At 45.7% G+C, this 12,302-nt stretch overlaps 1 pseudogene; it reads left to right on the plus strand.

Annotated features, from left to right (window-relative positions):
• Positions 1-10,071: 10,071 nt before the first annotated feature.
• On the plus strand, positions 10,072-11,185 carry LOC137352729 (dehydrogenase/reductase SDR family member 4 pseudogene; annotated as a pseudogene).
• Positions 11,186-12,302: the final 1,117 nt, after the last annotated feature.

Consider the following 12,302-nt stretch of genomic DNA (forward strand, 5'->3'; position numbering starts at 1 on the left):
TGATACTTAGTAGCTTTGGTGGACATCCGATCTTTTCTAGTAGTCTGAAGAGACCACGTCTGCTGACGAGGTCAAAGGCTTTGGTGAGATCAATGAAAGCAATGTAGAGGGGCATCTGTTGTTCACGGCATTTCTCCTGTATCTGACGAAGGGAGAACAGCATGTCAATAGTCGATCTCTCTGCACGAAAGCCACACTGTGCCTCAGGGTAGACGCGCTCGGCCAGCTTCTGGAGCCTGTTCAGAGCGACTCGAGCAAAGACTTTCCCCACTATGCTGAGCAGGGAGATTCCACGGTAGTTGTTGCAGTCACCGCGGTCACCTTTGTTTTTATAGAGGGTGATGATGTTGGCATCGCGCATGTCCTGGGGTACTGCTCCCTCGTCCCAGCACAGGCATAGCAGTTCATGTAGTGCTGAGAGTATAGCAGGCTTGGCACTCTTGATTATTTCAGGGGTAATGCTGTCCTTCCCAGGGGCTTTTCCGCTGGCTAGGGAATCAATGGCATCACTGAGTTCCGATTTGGTTGGCTGTATGTCCAGCTCATCCATGACTGGTAGAGGCTGGGCTGCATTGAGGGCAGTCTCAGTGACAGCATTCTCCCTGGAGTACAGTTCTAGGTAGTGCTCAACCCAGCGGTCCATCTGTTTGCGTTGGTCAGTGATTATGTCCCCCGATTTAGATTTGAGGGGGGTGATCTTCTTGATGGTTGGCCCAAGAGCTCTCTTCATGCCATCATACATTCCTCTGATGTTTCCGGTGTCTGAGGCCAGCTGAATATGACTGCATAGGTGTTGCCAGTAGTCGTTTGCGCAACGCCTAGCTGTTCTTTGTGCAGTACTTCTGGCTGCTTTAAGTGCTGCGGATGTTAAATCGCTGGGGGCTTTCTTGTAGTTCAAAAGTGCAATGCGCTTAGCGGCTATGACAGGTTCCAGCTCTTCATTATGAGATTGAAACCAGTCTGCATTTCTCTTCGCACTTTTGCCGTAGGTGGTCAAAGCTGACTCAAAAATGGCGTCTCTGATGTGGGCCCACTTGGTCTCAGCATCCCCTGTGGGAGTGTTTTGAAGGGCTGTTACAAGTGAATTTAGAAATTTTTGTAACAGCTGTGGGTGAGAAATTCTGCTCGTGTTGATGCGCGGGTGGCCCTTCTGCTTGGAATGATGCAACTTCTTTGGTCTGAGTCTGTACTAATGCTTTGTCTTTCAACACACCATTAACATGTTGTTTGCCTTTGCTCCGTGACCTTTTGGTCAGCTATGTGGCCTTGTCCAATCTGCACCTTCTCCTTTGTTATCTCTTGCCCCACCCCCACCTCACTTGTTTACAATCTGTGACTTTTCTAATATTTGTCAGTTCCGAAGAAGGGGCGCTGACCCGAAACGTTAACTCTGCTTCTCTTTCCACAGATGCTGCCAGACCTGCTGAGTGATTCCAGCATTTCTTGTTTTTGTTTCAGATTTCCAGCATCCGCAGTATTTTGCTTTTATCTTTGAATAGTAGCCTATCAAATGCAGTTTTCTTAAAATGTTCATAAGCAAGGATGCAGACATCGCCAAGAGAAAGCTATCAATTCACAAGTCTCATCTACACTTTCCTGACTTTCACTAGAATGTACATGGAGACCAGATTGATATATTCCATTGAACACACACAAGGTGAGTAATTCCAATTCCCATTGGTTGTGTAATTTTTCATCTTCTCTCCTAAGTGGGACATCCCATTAATTACCATTCTAGCTTATTCATGAGGCCTGGAGGAACTTGACTGTCTAATACAATATTCTCAGAATATCTTTAGAACAAAAATCATACTTTCTCAAGTGGTCCCAGTTATCAACAGTTTTTTTTGTTCTTTTTTTATTATGACCTTTTATTTTCTCAAAAGTAACTCACTAAATTGTGCCTAACGTTTTATCATTTTAAAATTATCCCAAACTCAAATAGCAGTGTTGTTGGGCTGATAGGTTTTCTCAATGTTCAATTTGTTCTCCCAAAAGAACCCTTTTTTTTGATACTTGAGAACCACCTAGACTGCTTTTCAATAGTTTTTTTTCCAGTCAATATTTGATTATTCCCTTTAACTGCAGGCAAATTTTCCCTTTGAGTGCTTGAAATGGCAACTCATGTCACTTTATTTTACTGATTCAAATGATGCCCAGGCTTGGTGGTTTTACATGGTGTTTTACATCACGACAGAAGTGCTAGTTTAGAGATAACTTCTACATCTCTCCTTCTCAAGCACTTTGTCTTGGAAGATAACAAATGGCCTGAATGGGTTAAAGGCAAGTCTTTTAAAGGCAAAACGTTTCATCCAAATCATCACCATGCTGTGACATTTGATGTCCGCAGATAAGTTCATCAATTCTTGAAAAACCTGCTGAATTTCTTGCTGCAGTATCAGTACTCATGTGGTCCTAGAAACCATTGTCACCTATTGAAAAACACACAAAGAATCAATAGTGGCCATAATAATGCCCGATTTATAAATTTACACAATGATACAAAAATTATGTGCGAATTAAAAATAAAGCTGTCAGTGGAAATGGTTAACTTTGCTCCTTGTTTGCAAAAAGGTGGAGAAAACATTCTCAAATGCACACAATTGCATCACTTTGCATAACTTTTTTCTTCTGGAAATAAGGCAACCCAAACACCAAGTCTTGGTATCTTTTTAAACATTGTTACAATCAGGTGAGGAAGGGTCGAAAGGCTCCCTGCTTGTGCCTTTCCTTGTTTGACCACAACAAGGTTTATTTCTTTTAAACAATGGATATGCAAACTAATTCAGTGAGTGTTTAACCCTTTATGTGCTATGAACATAACAGGAACCAATCAGACAGATTTTCTTGAATTTAAACAAGAGGTTAGTTTATTGTACTTAAAACCAAAACCTAATCTAAGTAAAATAATAAACTACGCTCCAACTTACAAACACACACTCACATACACACATGAGAATCACACACACACAAACAGATTGCAGAGTGCAGAAGAATAGTTTGGTTGGATTAGAGTCCAGAACAAATAAAAAGTCTGTAAAGTCTGGTAATTCATTTGTCTTCTTGCTGAACTCGGTGGTCCTGCAGTTCCTGGCTGGTAGATGTGGTTCACTGGTTCAGGGTTTTTTTGGGGACAGTGATGCAGATGGTTTTCTTCCCAGGGTCTTTTTCTGCAGCAATGATAGTCTTCGATGGTAGCAGCCAGGAGGCAGGGTTCAAACTTGCAAGGTCACCTGGAGAGAGGAGAGAGAGGAAGACCCCACTTGGATCCTTCACTGGTCAAGCTCAGGTGCTTGTCTGTCTGTGGAAAGAAGGAGCAGCTAGTTTCATACAGCTGGAGAGTCTGTCACATGATGGCCCATTGTATTCTCTCTTTTGCAACTTAATTAGATCAGGTCTAAGAATTCCAATTTCTCTCAGGTCCATTGTTTAAGTGATACCCTTTCAGTGGTCTGTCTCCACCAGCGTTAATGTTCCAAGATGCCCTTTAATATCTTGTTATGGGCGGCACAGTAGCACAGTGGTTAGCACTGCAGCCTCACAGCTCCAGGGACCCGGGTTCGATTCTGGGTACTGCCTGTGTGGAGTTTGCAAGTTCTCCCTGTGTCTGCGTGGGTTTCTCCCGGGTGCTCCAGATTTCCTCCCACAGCCAAAGACTTGCAGGTGATAGGTAAATTGGCCATTGTAAATTGCCCCTAGTGTAGGTAGGTGATAGGGAATAAGGGATTACTGTAGGGTTAGTATAAATGGGTGGTTGTTGGTCGGTACAGACTGGGTGGGCCGAAGGGCCTGTTTCAGTGCTGTATCTCTAAATAAATAAAAAAAATGAAAGGCAGGTAGCCCATTCAAAATTCTCAGGCCATTGTTCTAGTTGGAGATTTACCAGACCAACAGCTCCACCTCGATACATTGGAATGTAGGGTATTCAGATGCACATTACGGTGGCCATTTTAGCTGCTAGCCGTGGTCTTTTATCAGCTTTTTGTCTCCTGTTTCTTTGAAAGTTTTATTCATGTTGCCAACCGAAGGATTAAAAAAATCATCATTCGGCATAGCACGAGTTCATTACAATAATGCACAAGTTTTTTTTCATTCTTGGATTGAAAATATCAAAAAGCAGTAGTAACATTGTCAACTTCAAAGGAAAACATTTTCTTCAGGGAAGACATTTTAGATTTAACTTGAATTTTCTGCAAACTTATTAGTTTCTTCCTCAAACTGATTTTTCAATTTCTGATGTTTGCGAACTACAGGCTGCTTTAACAGTGACTTGACAATGGCTTGAATATACCATATACTCTCAGCTGAGCAAGAGTACTGCTTCATGGGAGCATGCACCAGTCTGCTAATATCTTTGAGTTTGCTCATGTTTCCACAATCATGTTTATGAGTTGTGAATACACCTGGCACAGATTCAAGAATCGCCTGTACCTCAGGATCATCAGAGGTGGCTGGTCCGTAGTCTTCTGCAAAGCCTGATAAAACTTGGAGCACGCCCTTTGTAGGTCCAGGGTGGAGATCATGAATGATGGTTGTGCAGGAGTCAGACTCAAGTGATGTTAATTCTTCATGGCCTGCCGTATCAACAGTGCAGACTACCAGTCTCCTACTACCATTGTATCAGAGAAGAGAAACTATCTCTCCGGGAGAAGCCTGCTGGAGTCAATGTGGGTCTGGAGTTGTTTTCCCAGGTTCCTGATACACTGCAGCAACCGGCCAAGCTCTGTTACTAATTCGCATAGTCTGTATTGCTGCCTCTATCCTCTCCAGCCACTGCTTGACAGGATCAGGACTCAGCTGTACAGTAGTAGTGGGAAGGCAGGGCTCGCTGTTACTGTCAGCCTCCTCAATGTACCTATTGCTGCAGTCACGGGCATAGTGGCCCAGGCAGTTACAATTAAAACACCACAGCGGGCACCCCTTCTCGCCTCTGAGTTCCTGCATGGTCCAGATTTCTGGTTAGGCAATGGGCCTCCGATGGCCTCTACCTTAGCCTTCACATGTGCTCAGGGGATGCTACCACTGATCTGTTCCCAGATCATATTAGAATGGGGAGAAATTGGTCCCAGGGTTTTGTCCTGGTGTTATAAACACCCAACATGCTATGGCCTAATGGCTGGAGGCAGTTCAGAAAGAAGCTTTTGAAGCTCAGAGTCAAGATGGCAACCCCATTGCCTCTTGTGGTTATTGAACAGCCCATTCTTACACTGCCAAGGCAGGCTGCCAGCTGCACAGAATGTTGTGACTGTGCTTATCAACTACACAGTTGCAGTTTTGGTCCCCTTATCTGAGGAAGGATGTTCTTGCTATGGAGAAAGTGCAGCGAAGGTTCACCAGACTGATTCCTAGGATGGCAGGACTGACATATGAAGAGAGATTGGGTCGATTAGGCTTGTATTCGCCAGAGTTTAGAAGAATGAGAGGGGATCTCATAGAAACCTACAAAATTCTAATAGGACTGGACAGACTAGATTCAAGAAGGATGTTCCCAATGGCAGGGGATTCCAGGATCGGGGGTCACAGTCTGAGGATAAGGGGTAAGCCATTTAGGACTGAGATGAGGAGAGCTTTCTTCACCCAGAGAGCGGTGAACCTGTGGAATTCTCTACCACAGAAAGCAGTTGAGACCAAATCATTAAATATATTCAAGAAAGAGATGGATACAGATCTTAGGATTAATGGGATCAAGGGATACAGGGAGAAAGCGGGAACAGGTTACTGAGTTTGGATGATCAGCCATGACCGTATTGAATGGTGGAGCAGGCTTGAAGGGCCGAATGACCTACTCCTGCTCCTATTTTTACAAGTTTCCATGTTGCACCTTTGATCAAATTATGCAAGTGTTGTCTCAGAAAGTTATCTCCATGGCTACAGAGAGTCATTACAGCACAGAAGGAGGTTATTCAGGCCATTTAGCCCATAGCAGCTCTCTGTAGAGCAGTCCAATCAGTTACATTCGCCCACTGTCCCGTAGCCCTGCAGGTTCATTTCCTTCGAATGCCATCCATTTTCCCTCTGAAACTATTAATCGTCTGCTCTTCCAACACCCTTGTAGGCTTTTATTTGTCTACGTTATCTAAACTTGCCCTCATCTTGTACACTTCTGTCAAATCTCCTTTGCTCCAAGGAGAACAGCCCCAGTTATTCCAGTCTAACTTTGTAATTAAATTCCCTCATCCCTGGAACCATTCCGGGTATATCTCTTCTGCACCCTCACAAGCACCCTCACATCTTTCCTAAAATGTGGCGACAAGTACTGGTTGTAATACTCTAGTTGTGGCCTCACCAGAGCTTTATATCGGTTCAACATATCCTCCCTGCATTTGTTCTAAATTCCTCTATTAATGAAGCTCATGGTCCCGTATACTTTGTTAGTTATTCTCTCAACATGTCCTTGCACCTTCAATGGTCTATGCATATGAAGCCACAGGTCCCTCTATCCCTGTACACTGTTTAGCACTGTGCCATTTAGAATGCATTGTCTCTCCATATCCCTTCTTCCAAAATGCATCACCTCACACTTCTCTGTATTACATTCCATCTGCTACTTGTCTGCCCATTCTGCGAGCCTCTTCATGTCCGGATGCAATCAATAGGTATGAAAAGGGATAGACAGGGTAGATGCAGGTAAGATGTTTCGCCTGGTTGGGGAGTCTGGGGACCCATTTACTGTTTTCTGTCCGTAAACCAATATGTTATCCAAACTGACACTGACCCTCCAATTCCATGAGCCTCAGGTTTTAGGTGGTACTTTGTCCAGAACTTTCTGAAAATTGATATACACAACATCCATTGATTCCCTTCATTAACCTTCTCTGTTACTTCATCAAGAAATTCAATTAGATTAGTCAAGTAGGATCTGCCTTTTGCAAATCTGTACTGGCCCTCCATAATTAACTCAAACCTATCCTTTCCCCTATTTATTGCTTCATCACTGAATCACAGAATTGTTGCAACGCAGAAGGAGGCCATTCGGCCCATTGATTCTGCACCGGATCTCCGAATGAGCAATTCACCTAATGTAATTCCCCCGCTTTGTCCCCGTAACCCTGCACATTCTTCCTTCTCAGATAAGTCTAATTCCCCTTTGAATGCCTCGATTGAACCTGCCTCCATCACACTTTCAGGCAGTGCTTTCCAGACCTTAACCACTCGCTGCATGAAGTTTTTCCTCATGTCACTTTTGCTTCTTTTGTCAATCACTTTAAATCTGTGCCTCTCATTCTTGATCCTTTCACTAGTGGGAATAGTTTCTCTCTGTGTACTCTGACCAGAACCCTCATGATTTTGAATACCTCTATCAAATCTCCTCTCTGCCTTCTCTTCTTCAAGGAAAACAGTCCCAACTTTTCCAATCTGTTTTCATAACTAAATTTCCTCACCCCTGGAACCATTCTCGTGAATCTTTTCTGCACTCTCTCCAATGCCTTCGCATCTGTCCTAAAGTGCGGCGCCCAGAACTGCACGCAATACTCCAGCTGAGGCCGAACTAGTATCTTATACAAGTTTAACATAACCTCCTTGTTCAAATACCCTATGCCTCTATTAATCAAGCCCAGGATACTGTATGCTTTATTAAACACTCTCTCAACCTGTCCTGCCACCTTCAGTGACTTATGCACATACACCCTTCGGTCCCTCTCCTCCTGCAACCCCTTTAGAGTTGTACCCTTTATATTGTATTGTCTCTCCATGTTCTTCCAACCATATTGATGTTAAACTGTAGTTGCTAGGAATGTCTTCACACACTTTCTTGAATAAGGGTGTCACATTTGCCACTCTCCAATCGTCTGGCACATTCCCTGTATCTAGGGAAGATTGGAAAATTGCGGCAAACCCTCCCGCTATCTCCACCCCCATTTCTTTTTGCAACCAGGGATGCAAGTCATCCGGACCAGGCAATTTATCCATTCTAAGCATTTCCAGTACACCCTACCTTTTCACCCCATGCATTACCTCTACTATCTCCACTTCTACTGATAGGACCCACCCAAGCTTACTATTTACATGCTGGTAGAAGACTTTTATGTTCCCTTTTATGTTGACTACCATTGTATTCTCATATTCTCTCTTTGCCTGTCCTTTTTCCTCTTCACTTTCCCTCTGAACTTATTGTATTTGGCCTGGTTCACGCTTGAAGAATTCACCTGAGATGCATCATACAACCCTCTTTATTGTTTCATCATATTGTTACAGCCAGGTGAGGAAGGGGTCTCAGGCTCCACTTTCACCCCTTCTCTGATTTGACCGCAAGAGGGTTTATTCTTTTTACACTGTGATTGAACGTAACCACCCCAGTGAGCGCTTGCTCCTGTTCCTTTAATAGAAAGATGTAAGTTTATTATTCTTAACACTCTAAACCGGTTAAAATTACTAAAAATACGCTACGCATTCATGCGCACATTCACACGAGAGTCACATGCACACAAATAGATTAACAAGGGAAAACAGCTTTGGTGGTTGGAGCAGAGTCTGGAAAAAATGGAATTTAAATATGGTATATCAGTCCAAGAGTTCTCAGTTGAAATTGTAGTCCTGAAGTCTTCGCTGGGCGACGTACACAATTGTGAAATTGCTTTTCAAGGTTCCTGAAGGCAGAAGAGGGGGTTCGATCCTTGTCCCCTGGTTTTCGGCTGTGGCAGTCTGACTGAGAGACAGAGAGAGAGCTGCCTCCTTGATAGCTTGGCTTGGCTCTTTCAAAGCCAATGGGTGTCGATGGCCCTTGACGACCACTCTGACAAGGCGGTTTGAGGTAATTTACTCCAAGAGCACCCATTGTTCTGGCCAGGTTGAGTCAGTGATATTGTCTCCAGTCTGGTCTTTGGTGTTTCAAATGTAAATTGCAGTGGCCATCTTGGCTGCCAGTGTACTTTAAAAAAAAGTTATCTGCATGAATTGCCACTAAAAATCTCAGGCAAGGTTCCAACCGATGAACTGAATACTTCCCATTTTACATGTATGGTTTTCATGACAATATTATTATCTCCCTCGTCATCCAATGAGCCTGGCTTTGGTTCTCTTGCCTTTCACCCTTGTTTAAATGTCCCTCGTCTGTACCTGAAACACCTTCTCCCTTAAAGATCGCCCGTAGGAACTGTAATTTCAGCTCCCATTGGAGTTAAACAGTGTAAGGTCTCATTCCTGAGTCGGTGGTGGAGGGAGTGAATGTTTGTGGATGGGGTGCTGATCAAGCGGGCTGCTTTGTCCTGGATGGTGTCGAGCTTCTTGAGTGTTGTTGGAGCTGCACCCATCCAGGCAAGTGGAGAATATTCCATCACACTCCTGACTTGTGCCTTGTCGATGGTGGACAGGCTTTGGGGAGTCAGGAGGTGAGTTACTCCCTGCAGGATTCCTAGCTCTTGTAGCCATGGTATTTATATGGCTGGTCCAGGTCAGTTTCTGGTCAATGGTGACCAGATATTTCCAAATCAAGATGGTGACTGACTTGGAGGGGAACCTTGCGAGGTGCCTGAGCTGGAGGGAACACCGTCTGCACAATATCAGGACCCTATCTTATAGAATTAATATTTTGGACTGCTTCTGCTCTCTGCAATTCTATATGATCCTCTCACCGGAATCTAAAATTTAATATAGTTTAGAAAAACTAGCTGGCGGCAGCTGGACAGAAACAAAGCAAACTGACTGGAATTATAAACTCTATCCTACATTCCAGACAATGAGGTTTTTATCAGAACTGCAAGAGTATTTCTCATTTTTATTTAATTTCAGTATTTTACTGCTGTCTTGTTTTAGCTCAATTTTTATTCGTGGTGACCCTCATGCTAATGAGGGTGTTATTATGCTAATGAGGAGACTGTTATGCTAATGAGTTTCCCGTTATGCTAATGAGCATCTCGCGCCCTGAGCCGTTAGATTGGGCGGGGCGTCCAGCGACAATGCCCTGATTGACATGGCGCTCGGCCAATAGCAACACAATGCTGGAAATGGCGTCAGGGACAGGGTGAGAACTTGTTTCAGCCAACGGGGAGCGGCGGCGCTGAGGCTGGGCGGGACCGTGATGAGAGTGACAAAGCAGCGCCGCTTACTCAAGGTCAGCTTCCCGGACGGTTTCTCCCGGCGCCTCGCTCCACCTCCATCCGGCGGCCCGCCCGGTCCAGCCCGTGGACCGACCTCCCGCCCTCGCTGGGCGCTCATTGGCCGCCGCGCCGGCTGGGCCCCGCCCCCGCCGCTGTGGCTCACGTGCCGTGTGGACTGTCCGGAGCCGCGCCCTGCCAAAGGGGCGAGGCGTTCCGTTGCTGCCCCGTGATTGGTGGGCGGGTCACGTGGGGAGTGCACGTCGCGCGGCGCTGACTCCGCCCATCCGGCGCATATGACCGGAAGGAGGGTCAGAGTCCAATTTCCTGGCACCATGCAACAGGCACTGTTGAGTGGCAAAGTGGCCTTGGTCACAGCTTCCACCCAGGGTATCGGACTGCCCATTGCCCGGCGCCTGGCCCGGGATGGGGCACAGGTGGTGATCAGCAGCCGCAAGCAGGCCAGCGTGGACAGGGCCCTGGGGCAGCTACAGGCTGAGGGCCTGGGTGTCTCGGGCACCGTCTGCCACGTGGGCAAGAGGGAGGACCGGGAGGTGTTGGTTGGCGAGACGCTGAAGCGCCATGGAGTCATTGACATCCTGGTTTCCAACGCTGCTGTCAATCCCTTCGCGGGGAGAGTCCTGGACTGCTCAGAGGAGGCCTGGGACAAAATCTTCGAGGTCAACGTCAAGACGGCTCTCCTTCTGGCCAAGCTAGTGGTGCCGCACATGGAGAGACGAGGTGGTCGCTCCATCATGCTGGTGAGCTCCGCCGCTGCCTACCAGCCTTTCCCTGCCATCGGGCCCTACAGCGTCAGCAAGACAGCGTTGTTGGGACTGACCAAGGTGCTGGCGGACGAGCTGGCCCCGGTCAACATCCGCGTCAATTGCCTGGCTCCGGGCGTTATTAGGACTAAGTTCAGCTCAGCCCTGTGGTCGGACGATAGCTTGCACCAGCGATTTGAGGAGAAAATCGCTATGCGCCAAATTGGCGAGCCGGAGGAGTGCGCTGGCACTGTCTCCTTCCTCTGCTCGCAGGATGCGGCCTACATCACCGGGGAGACAATTGTGGTGGCTGGAGGCTTTCACTGCCATCTCTGAGCCAGCGTTCGAGCTGGAGCGCTCCTTACGACTTCAATCCATTGCTTTCCAGGATTATTCATTCTTCTTATCTCTGTAATCTTTTGCAGTATGAAAACCACCTGAGCTCTATACATTCTTGTTACTCTGGGCCTTTTACACATCCACCACTCCTTCATTCCACGCTATCTTTGTAACTTCCCATAGCTCCCTGAGACTTCTGCATTCCTCTAATTCTAGCCTCTTGCACATCCCCCACTTCCTTCCTCCCTCTATTGGTGGCCGTGCCTCAAGCTGTCTGGGTCCTAAGATCTAATCTTCGCTCCTGTGTAGCTTCATCGGACATTTTGCTACGTTAGAGTCACTATATAAATTTAATATGTTAATATGTTAGTTTTGTCCATTCATTTTGTTTTAATATATTGGAATGCAACCAACAATTTATCTTTAATGGATGATATCAATCACAGAGTAACTAATGACCATTCAATGCGAACATGCAGGTTTGATATTATAGAACTAGTGCAATGTTATGAGTCCTTTTTGTGTATGTGACTCCAGTCTCAGAATAATGTAGTTGACCCATAATTGCCCTCTATAGTGGCCTGACAACTCAGTTGTATCAAACCTCTGCAAAGAAGACTACCTGCCACTACCACCTTGGGGCATCTGGAGGCAGGGAAATGAACGCTGGTCTTGCCAGCATCACCCACATCCCTAGAATATACTAATAGAAAGCATTTGTGACATTGCTTTATCAAACTTGGCAATTCTTTCGTAGTGGGCCAACTGCAAAGCGATATCAGCATAGCCAGAAAAAATCACAAAGTATGGATTCTGCCGAAAGGTTCGTGAATAAAATTCGGATACCACTGAACATGATTTCTTGTGTTTTCATTTTTGCAATTATATCTGAGAGATGCAGAAAGAAAAGATAGGCTTGCATTTGTATAGCGTCTGTCAAATTCTTCATGTAGTCACTGTTGTAATGCAGGAAATGCAGCAGCCAATTTGTGCACAGCAAGCTCCCACAAATACCAAGCAGTGTTGACGTTGGTTGAAGGAAAAATGTGTTCTGGCTCTTTTTCAAAATAGTGCTGTGGGATCCTCTGTATCCACCTCAGCAAGAAGCAGGGCCTCGTTTGAACATCTCATCCAAATGACAGTGCAGCCCTTCCTCACTACTGTC

Source organism: Heterodontus francisci, chromosome 39 (assembly GCF_036365525.1).
Source record: "Heterodontus francisci isolate sHetFra1 chromosome 39, sHetFra1.hap1, whole genome shotgun sequence".
NCBI classification, from domain to species: Eukaryota; Metazoa; Chordata; class Chondrichthyes; order Heterodontiformes; family Heterodontidae; genus Heterodontus; species Heterodontus francisci.